Raw genomic sequence first — 11,525 nt, 5'->3', positions numbered from 1 at the left:
ATCAAATTTGTCGACCAGCATTTAAAATGCACTTCAGCTTCAGTTGGTTAGTTAAAACTAAAAGCTTAAGATCCATAGGCATTAAAAGTAGCATCTTGAAACATTTACAACAAAGCAAAATATTATTAATATTTCTGCTTTGCGTTATTATCCATTTTGTCTCATTTTTGTTTCTGTTGTTCTCTGCCATCAGTCCATTAAGTCATGAAAAAGCATGGCCATTATATATCCCTGAGTGGCCTATGAGCAAAATAACACCCTGAAACACAACAAATGTATGAATCATATACAGCTGCCCCTACCAATGCCCCCGTCTAAATCTGCAAAATAACAGGCTTATTACAATAATGACCCAAATCCTCCAAATAATGACAACTACTTGCAGGACAAATGTTCATGTGGTTTGCTCCAGTGGATAACAAGCCAAAACAAGTAAACGGCATTATGATTTGTTAACAATAGAATGTCCAACCGAGCATGTGCAGTGGAGGCTGCTGTTTAACATGATTTGCATGATGCACTTTTTGTGCTGAAATCTTGTCTTGTGGCGTAGCCCCTATTAAGGAACAAGTCAAATCTGTTGATCTTTATTATTCTCAGTTTATGTAACGTGCATTTGTGAATTGACCATTGGATTCTGTGACTGTGGTTTTTGAAACCCATTTTGTTTCCTACTGTAGCTCCTAAAAAGTGATAAATAGGTTGTCATAAATGTCTTTTCATCAGATTTAATCCATTTAAATTTTAGAGGTCATGATTTTGTTCAGTTATCACACACGCTTGTGCTGTTTCTGAGCAGACTGAGCTGGAGAGACAGAGGCTGGGAAATCTAAATAAACCTGGAAAAAAAGGAGAAATCATTTTGAACTGACAAAAACTCTAAGGTCCAATAAGTCAATATTGAATCAGTCACACAAAGAATACAATTCTGTCTCTGTCCTCAGCAGATGTTTTAATGATAGACCAGTCCTTTATATCCAGCTAGATTCTGTGGTTACACTTCAGGCATTCTTCTAGCTGTACTGCGCTGTTAGGTTAAGATTCTTTTGCAAAACACAAAAGAAGATATTCTGAGCTCACATTGGAATTCAATGAAGTGCAATGTTCCTTGGTAACCGACATTCTTCGAAATATCCTCTGTTGTGTTCTGCAGAAGAATGAGGTCATTGAGGTTTAGAAGGAGCTAAGGTTGAATACATGATGACAGAACATTTTTTTGTGAACTATATCCTTTCTAGCCACACCTATCTAAAATAAGTTTAGTATCCAAGTACATCCAACAGCTTTTGATTTCAGAGCTCAGACTACAATTTGCATCAGTGATTGTATCTCATTGAATCTTCACGATGTTTGAAAGTAAACGAAAGTAAGCTCACTGAAGGTCTGCATTCGTTAAAAAATTGCCAAAAAATATTTCAAATCAATATTTAATGTTCGTTAACTTATAAAGCGTTGTAATAAATCAAGGTAATCAAAAAAAATGATTGATTTTATTGCAATACAAACATGATTTTAACATCCTAAATTAATAAAATTACAGGTACACTCATAAAACAGATTATTCATTTCCAAGAAATAACACATAGATATGTTCGATTTAGGTCAAAACAGTATTGTCTTTAACTGAATACGAAATGTGTTGTTTTTAACACAACTGTTTTAGTGTGTAGGTTGTCTTTGTCTTTGAGTTTGCATTGCATTTGGTTTGTACTTTAGTGAAAATCTTACTTTTGGCCAGCAGCAATGTAAGCACAATTCTATAAAAATGACTTTAAAAGGATCATTGACCCAGGAGAGAAGCATGACTTTATTGACAACTGATAAAAGTGCCCATGAAATTACTTTTTCTCCTTTTGGTAAAAATATGTTATATCAGTAAACTGGTATGCTCAAAAACACTGACTAAAACACATTTATATCCTGTATCTAACTGTGACGAGCAAGGCGAGAGACGTGAGGGAATGATACAGGGCCGGTGACGCGAGTGATAATGAGTCTCAGCTGCGCTTTGCACCGGCTCTGCATCTCTCACGGTGGAGATGGGAAGCTTAAAAGGACGAGCGGCAGAGTGTACGACGACAGAGGACCAGGCCCAGACATGTTTAAGTTTAAGTGTATTTTGATTAAATCTTTATTTGAATGTTCGCCTGTTCCCGCCTCCTTCCATCCCTACTTTGAACAGTATTACATTGCAAAAAGACCAGTTCAAATACGCTATGCATGCCACGACCATGATACTGTAAGAAAGCTTGAATAGAAGTATGGTAATATATGGCATTGACACACAATCAAATACAGAATGCAAAGCTTCTTTAGACCTCACAGACCTGAAACCCGCCACACAACCCTCAGGTTAAACAAACACAACTCTCTGCATTGCTGTGTGGCTGATTGGTTATTGATTTAACGTCAGTGCATTATATAGGTTAACTTCTGCCCTGCTCGCAACAAAACAGGAAGAGATAGGCGAGAAAATTGCCTCTCATGTCATTATTTCTCTGAAGGCATTAAAAAGCCAAGGGCTGATTTCCAAAAAGCCGTCTCCATCAATTACATATTTATCAGCCCAGTGATTCTGGAGCCGTGGGACACAACACGTCCCATAATTTCACCTGCCATTAGTTCTGAAAATAGCAACATTTCCACTTCAACACACTAGTATAATCAGATGTGGTGACCAGAATGTTCCTACAAAAACATTCTTTATTGTGTCAAAATTAAGGTATTTTATTATCGCTCACTACCACTAAAATGATCCGTTCACAGATGCATCATTTGGGGGAAACTATTTACAAAACTAATGTGGAATCTTTCAAATAAACACCAATATGTTCTCACAGAGGGATGTCAGGAAAGGATTTTAAAATGACATCATTTTCCTTTGTGATAAGGTTTCATATCAACCCTGTCAGACACTGTCAGTTAAACACGCTTATCTCCAAAATATTCAGCTTTTAAAAACATGAAAAAGAAAATATTAAAATCTTAGAAAATGTGTAATCTTTACCTCTATAAGAGCCTCATTGGAAAGCAACAGGCACACCCGCTCACCATAATTACAATTACTTAAAATGGAGTCTGTAGAAAAGGGTGGTTATTCCAAAAACGACCCACATGGCAACTTCTCAGGAGTGAGGGCTTCTAGTGGCCAGAGGTCAACATTCTTCATTATTTCTTCAGAGCCACATAGAGATGAGGTCACACGTGTTGTTTGGACCCGATTATCGTAGCGGGGCGAGCAATCCCATGCCATTGTCGCTTTCCTTGATTAAAATGTGTGGCTTCACAGCTTGCAGATAGAGAACTGAACAGAGAGTGCTGCTTTCATTAGTATTCTGCCTGAGAGAGCCACTATAAGTCCTTGGGAGGGCTGTTTGCTCTGAAGTGAATGACAAACTACAATCCGAGAGCTTAGAAAAAACGGTGAAGTCCATACATCGACCTAGCATCTGAAGAATGGATAAGAATATTAGAGAAAGTTTCTGTCATACTTCATTAAGGGTGAGGCTGGTGTACAGATATTAAAGGACCAGAATCATTCATCCTGTCTTGTCTTTTTTCTCTGAAACACAAACGGTGATTTTTGTAAAAGAATCCTAATGTACCTTATTTAGTATTATGGATCGACAGTTCTTACAGTATTGATCAAGCTCCAAAGAAACTCCTATATGCAACATTTCATAGATTTTATGTGTCGACAAAGTCTGATATGCCAATAGCACTTTTTAACCTGCACATATTATTAAACAGAGACAAAATATAATCGAAACTTAGAACCAAATAGTTTTGTATTTATTTATTCTGTTGCAACATTTTGTGCAAAAGATCATGAAAGAAACGGTGTAAAACTATTTGCTAACTTGAGGTTACCCTACTTGTGTAGTCCAGGACCTGCGTGGGTATACGGCATATACCCTCGCTAATTTTTCCATGGTATGTCATAAAAGTTGTGAATAACAGAGCAAACTGAATGAAGCTTTTACAAACATTACTATGTTTGTTGCCTGACGTAAAATAATGCAATAGTACTTTAATGCTAGCCTACTTGTTTTGCGCTTACACTACACAACAAGGTTTCTTTTTCATCCGACATTACTATTTGTCCCTTTATGTGTGGGCTTTAGCCACCATTAAGTTCTAGCTTAGCCGCCCTAAAAATTTTGAGTAATTATGTAGTCTGTAGAGGAATTTGAGATTGCTTGAGTCCTCTTTAAAACTCTATTATGTAAATGGTGGTAGGCTTCGTTATTTAGCGCATTCTTTAGTTCACAAGGTGTGTGCATTATCAAGATATCTGCATCTTTCCCATTCTTTGTGAAAATTGCAGTTTACATATTGTGAAGCAGGAGCGATACAAGACCCTTTCCCATCTATTGTAAAACATTTTGTCTGCGTTCACCCCTCATCACACTGTTAACTGGTTGTTTATTGAACTCTCCTCTTTCACCCCACTGACTGACTGTCACCAGACTTCTCTCCAGCCACCCCACCACTTGTCCCCTTGACCCAATCCCCTCCAATGCCCTCCAGATCATATCCAGCACACCCACACCTGCACTCACACACGTCACCAACACCTCCCTCATCACCGGCACATTTACATCCACATTCAAACAGGCCCAGGTCACGCCCCTACCTAAAATGCCCACATTGGACTCTTCTACTACCGACAGTTACAGACCTGTCTCTCTACTACCATTTATTGCTAAAACACTTGAAAGGGCAGTTTTCAACCAGGTGTCTTCCTACCTATCCCAGAATAAACTACTGGATGACAAGCAGTCCAGCTTCAAAACAAGCCAAAGGAGTGACAGCGCTTGTGCTGATCAGAATGAATGACAGGGAAAAATCATATCAAGTTATTCCTTCTACTTAATAATGACTCAGCAGTTGATTGTGACATTTAATATATGGATTGTGTCTGTTGTTGTCACTTTGAATTATACTGTAGATGTTGCAAATCGATCGATTAATGTGATATTAATCTTCATAACAATTTCTTGTCTTTCCTGTAGCTTTCCTGTAGCTCAGTGGTAAGAGATTGCAAATACCTTTGTAAAATGTATAAGATAAAGCAATGTAAGTCACTTTGGATAAAAGCGTTTGCCAGATGCCTTAATAATTGTCTTTATTCTGCATATTCTGTCTAAGTTACTTATTTTAGTCATCTCCTCATTGGAGGCTGACACCCCTATTGTTGAAAACCTAGAATTTATTCCAAACAACAGACATGCTTTCATGTGGAACTTTAGAGAAATAAAAAGTCACCTTTTCCTCATCTTGCATACACGCCAATGCACAGGTCTGATGGTGAATCATATTTTAAGTAAAATTTCTGTGCTGTTTGTCTCAAGCTAGTTTTTGTTCCTTTTACTTAGATCAGCTACTCTTTCTGCCAGATCATGACATTGGCCATTATAATACTAATACACCATTAAATAAGAGACGTGTGATAAAGGTTGTAAAGAGCTGTGGAAATGATCAAGTTAGTGCTAATTGCTTTATAAGAAACTCATTTCTGCGGGTAGTTACACCTGCCCACATGAGAGATCCGGATATTAGCAGTACAATAAGTCAGTCAGTAATCACAGACTCTCATTCATTACTTTAGATGGGAATTAAGCAGAATGAGATGTTACGGCCGCCTGATTGAATAGAAAGAGGATACAAGTGGGAATCTATTATAGGTAAAATGAATGATAGTAGCTAGCTTTAATCCACACAGTATAAACTAATGTTTTGCTGTTTTTATTTTCATTCATCAAATGCTTTGAAAGATTCTGGGAATGTTGTAACGTTTCATTGCCAGAGATGATTTATCATGATTTCAACAATGGGCTGTCAGTATGTTTTTGTTAAAGAGGCTAGTTACAGCATGCTTCATTTTGATAGTAGTAGATTGCAGTTATTGTCTGGGTTTGAGTCAGTATTGACTAAATGTCGCTCCAGATGAATTCTTTAATGTTTGTGTATGAAGGAACCTTGTCAAAAAAATCTGCCAGATCTATAACCACATGCCTGGTGATCTCTCTTCAACCATTTCATATGATCCCTGCCAGTGTTTATTGTATGCAATACGTTTATACAGAGATGTGTTTAAATTAAACAGAAAAAATATTAGAAATGAATCGCTCATTTTAAGATTTTTTTAATGGAGTGTCTTACATTCAGTACAAATCTAGTACCTCAGAGATGAAGTATTTTTGTAGGCTAAGCTGGAAGTAAGCGTTGCGCTGGTTCCCTCAATGAATGTGATTAACAAAGGTTTATGATGTTTAACATTTTGTCTATCAGGACAGATAATCTTTACAAATGAACACATTTGTTACTTTTAAGCCGAAATACAACCGGCAGAAGTAAAAAGCTAAAACGATGCTATAAACAAACGACTTAAGGTCGCTCGATATCAACGTCACCACCACCAAACCAACTTTATTCAAAATTTGTTCCCTGGTGAGTAATTACTCCGTGAATGAATCCGCATCTACATTTTAAGAGATCTGTGCAAATGTAGCATCAATTGTCGGCTTAACATGCGTGATGACATCTAATGTCCCCGCCTTAGGAAGTATAGTCACTTTTAGCTACGTGAAAGTAACCACCATTTTGACAAAATAAGACAAAATAAGGCTTTAAAAAATCACAAGCGGTTTATAATGTGTGTGTTTTTTGTCATAGAATACAATGTGAAAATATTTAGAGGTTTTGTAAGCCACAGACCTTATTTCGGGAGATTTACCAAAAACCCATAAAAAAAACCCCACAGACTTTTGAGCGATGGAACCGGAAGTCCTAAAATGCCTACTCCCTTCCGGGTTTTGCATGAACGGAATATGTTATGTTCTCGTCTTCCTAAAGCCCGGCATGTGTGCAGAGACAATTTGCACTAGCTCCGCCTACAATATGTGATTGCAATAGTGAAAGTTTGAGAACAGCGCATTTCTAACAGTAACTCCAGTGGCGTAAGGTGCTGAAAACGTTCTTTAACCTTTTTCTATTACCTGACAGATCATAAATTACATTTTTTGCATTTGTTTTTAATAAAATTTATTTAAGACTTAAAATTCATTTTTATTAATAAAGTTTAGGGTAGGTGTAGGGATTTAATATCTCAATAAGTTGCCATTAATATAAATATAATGATTTACACAAAATATTTAATGCACAGCTACTGAGGAGCAAAAAGTAACGTTAAGGCCGGTTCAGATTGGGGGAGATGCGAAAAAGCAAATACCCGACGAACCAAGTTTTCATATCAACGACAAAACGAATGTTCGCTTTCTACAATTTGATGCCAGCACGGTAAATGGCGCTACATAACATAAGGTGGCCCTCAACCGCTATTCAGGCTTCGGCTGCTGAGAAGAAGAAATCTTAAAGCAAAGCGCGTAGCAATACAGACTACTAGTACTGTTTGCTTTACCTACATTCAACAGCAGAACAAGAAATGGATTTCTCCAAGATGAGTTTATTGTTTTTTGCCTGAATGAGCAAAGGAAGAGAAAAAGAGGATATTGCGTTCACCCTATTCTTGAGAAGAGAGAGGAGCACAGGGCAGTTTAATAGATTGAGTTAAAGCTGTATCACCATTGTTTTCATCGTTACTTCAGGACGACGGTCTCAGGGTTCATTATTTACCAAATGGAATTTGCATTACAGCTGTACTATTGAAACAGTTGTTAAATATGTGTACACATAACTTGATGTTTGTTAACATGTGCACTGTGCTTTTTTCCTACTAGCAAAACTGCTTAGTTATTGTATATAAATAAAAATAAAGAAATTTGAAGAAACTGATCGTATTTGATGACTTTTACTGGTTACGCCAATATATTTGTAATATCCCACACTACAACATTACATGTGAAGTGTATTCATATGAAAGATTATATATATATATTAGTTTATATATACTGTTTATACTTTTATATTGAATGGAACCTCAAATTATGCCACAGAAATGTAAGCTTCAGCGCAAGTTCTGCCGGGAAGACTCAATCTCACGTCACTTACCACGTATAGACCAATAACCAATCTTCACCTTACAATCAGAGTATATAAGATCGCCACTTACCCTTTGTTTGCGTTCGCAATTGAAGCAGCCGATATTCACCCCTGTGCTGTGTCGCTTAATTTGAGATGTAAATAGATTAATATATTTGTAAATTGTTTAAGAAATTAAAATATATACATGCACTGTAAAAAAAATGACAGTACATTTTTTTGATACCTTAATGGTGAAAGTGTAGAGCATACCTTTTGTTTTCAAACTCCTTGTTCATATAGAAATCTTTCTTGACTATTAAAGTTAACGGCAATAATGTTTGTACATATATTAATAACTACTAGTAACACACTTAAACAAATGATACTGTATAAATAAACGTGTTTGCAAAGCATCTAGTTGTTATTCATGTTGTGCCTGAAAGGTTTTGATATTGTTTTCACTCCTCAAGTCATTACATAGTTGGTTAAGAGCTATCCTGTGCTGAATAAGCTGGATTTATGGCTAGCTCCTTCAAAAATAGGTGTTTCCAACCAAAGCACATCTCGCACATACTTGTTTGAGAGAAATTGAAAATGTTAACTTTAAATAGCAATGTTTTTATTTCCTGCTTATTTGTACAGTGTGCAGATGAGGTGCTGGTTCATCATTTTCATGAACACATCTTCTTTCTTTTCACATGCTTTCAGATCCTATAAATGTTACAGCAGGCAATTTCGCAGCATGTCAGACTGTCCTCACAGATCCTCCGTGATGGAGCTGTACAGAAAAACAACCTCATGTCAAAGCATATGAGAGATATCATCAAAGACCAGAAAAACACAGACAATATTCTATTACGCGTGAGATTTAGTCAGCAGGGATGCACAGATTCAGTTTTAGGGCCTTGGTGTCAGTGATCGAGAAATAATCAATTAATTTGTCTCAATTTACGCTGCATAAACTGAAAAAGTTTGTTTTGTGGTTTAGAAAGTTCAGCAGAGCAAACTTCTTTACTCCACTGATTTCATGCAAGTTCAACCGTGAGCTTGAATATATCAAGCAAATGTAAATGTGTACGCAATTCAAGCATGAAGAAATGAGAGATTTAACCATAATAAAGTCAGGAGCGGATCCAGACGTTTGGAGAACCAAGAGAAAATATATGTTTGAAGCTCACTACATTTAAGAATAAATTAAAAGCATTTTTCCTACACAGTGAAAATACATTATGTTTCTCATTACATGATTAAACATTTTCAAGTAAAATTAAAACCTCATGAAGCCAGACTGAATTTCACAAGCCAGCTGACAAAATGTTAAACCTTTCCATTTTAAAATACTCAAAAATAACACATTCAGCCTTTATGCATGTTCTCACATCTGTCAAAAACGTAGGCGTGCTTTTGGAATAATAAAACTTAAAAAACACCAAACATTTCACTCTCATGAAGGAATATTTGCGTGCTAATAAATAAACTTTTACTACTTTTTAATCCATCTGTTGTCATATATACATCATTTGAAGACCATGACTCGTATATACGTCAATAAAATAACTTTTACAAGCATTTCTGAGAAGCTGAGATGTTGTTTAATTTTCCAGTAATAGATGATCATCTTTAATGTGATTTGTTACATTTACTCAAGCCTTAGCTGGAATACATGTGCATACACAATGTCCTTTTTAGAACCCAGTGTGACTTCTTTCTTATGAAAGGAATGAACACATATGAAATGTTTCGTTTCTTTTCAAGCTGATGCACAAAAAACCTTCATTTGGGAAACAACAATAAACGATATCTTGACATTAGTGACGCTTTTTTCATCATGCAAGCACTGCGCAAACAATGAAAAAAATGTCCTTTAGAGTATTTAACAGAAAATTCACAAATTAAACAAGATTAGGGATGATATTAGATGTATAAAGAATGTTTATGAGACTTGTATGTGGGTATTTGCATTTTTATGAAAATAAGTCATTATTAATTAGCCATTTTAATTTATATCTGCTAAACAACAGACTCGCTGGTTTCCTGAGGACATCCCCTTGTTTGGGTGCCTGTGTTGAGGCTGGGGCAGAAATGTTCCTGATTTTGACAGACACTTAGCTCCAGCCAACACAATCTCACAGCACTATTTAAGGAGGTGTCTAATTCGTAAGAATTTACATGATCTTATTAGCTGTGTTTGCTGTCACACCAGTGATGCTAGGTCTAGGGGCGGGGTTAGGGGAGGGGCTTCAGTATTGCTTCTTTTTGAATAATTGCAAATTTTTGAAGACTTCACATTGTGCGAATTCAAACAAATTAGACACCTTGTCAAATACGTACAAATTCCTGTGAGATCAGGTTGCTTAATGATTTCTGATTTGTTATATGTGTACAATGAATGTTCTAAAGAAGATTTTGGAGTCCAGCAGTTTTTCTTTTCAACTCAAAAATAAATAGAAATTGTTTCAGGATTGTTTAAGTTAGAACCACTGGCCAAAATGTAAAGTGGTAAGTAGCAAATTTTATTTACAACCACAAAACATCCACACAGCTCATGTTAAATATGATGGGTGACTTAAACAATATTTCTGCAATACAAAAAATTACTTTCTTACTTATTATGTTTGTCTTGTTTTTTAAGACAAATGTCTTGAAATTCTTGAATCAAGATCCATTTTCTTGATGAGCAAAACGACCCATGAAAATAAGTCTTGTTTTAGAACAAAAATATGAAGTTTCAATGAATTTGTACTTAAAACAAGCAAAAAATCTGCCAATAGGGTAAGAAAAAGAATCTTGAATTTAGTGACTAAGAATAGGGCAAACCTTAATTCAAGATTAAAGATTTTCTTGCTTGTTTTACTGAAATTATTTGTAATAAAACAAGACTTATTTTCTGAAGTAATTCTGCTCCTCAAGAAAACGCATCATGATTCAAGAATCTTTAGTACTATTTGTACTGGAAAACAAGACAAAAGTAAAGTCTCTTTTAGCAGTCTGTCACGGTTCTGATAAAGAATGCACAATGAAGGAGTCGAATAATCCAAGAGAGTTATTTAATATAAATCCAAAGTGAAAACTGAAACACAAAACCAACACATCCAAACACAAGCAGACAAGGAATTAACTAAAACGAAGGGTTTGAATAGACAGATGATGAACAGAGTGAGCGCAGGTGAGAACCAATCAGTAACTACGGAAACACATGAATTGGGGAGAATAAGAACAAAGGAAACTGGGCCACTTTAAAAAAGGAACAAAGAACTAAACCAAAATGTGATTATTTCTGTTTTTCTTATTTTATTAGATATGAAAAAAATCAGAGAATTTCTTATTTTTTGACTGCATTCATTAGAGTTTACATACTTAGGAAAGCACGTAGACTGGTTGTGTTGTGATAAAGTCACTGAGTGCAAACCTTGTAAAAAATACCGAACGAATGTTAGCCAAGACTATGAAACACAATGAAGCAACGTTCATATTAGTAGCTGCAAAATGGGATGGAAATTTGGCCTTGTAGATGGAGGTATTGTTCAAGATGTAATAGA

The sequence above is a fragment of the Triplophysa dalaica genome, chromosome 25 (genome assembly GCF_015846415.1).
Source record: "Triplophysa dalaica isolate WHDGS20190420 chromosome 25, ASM1584641v1, whole genome shotgun sequence".
Classification (NCBI taxonomy): Eukaryota; Metazoa; Chordata; class Actinopteri; order Cypriniformes; family Nemacheilidae; genus Triplophysa; species Triplophysa dalaica.
The sequence above is the reverse complement of the archived record's forward strand: the minus strand, read 5'-3'. Positions refer to the sequence as shown.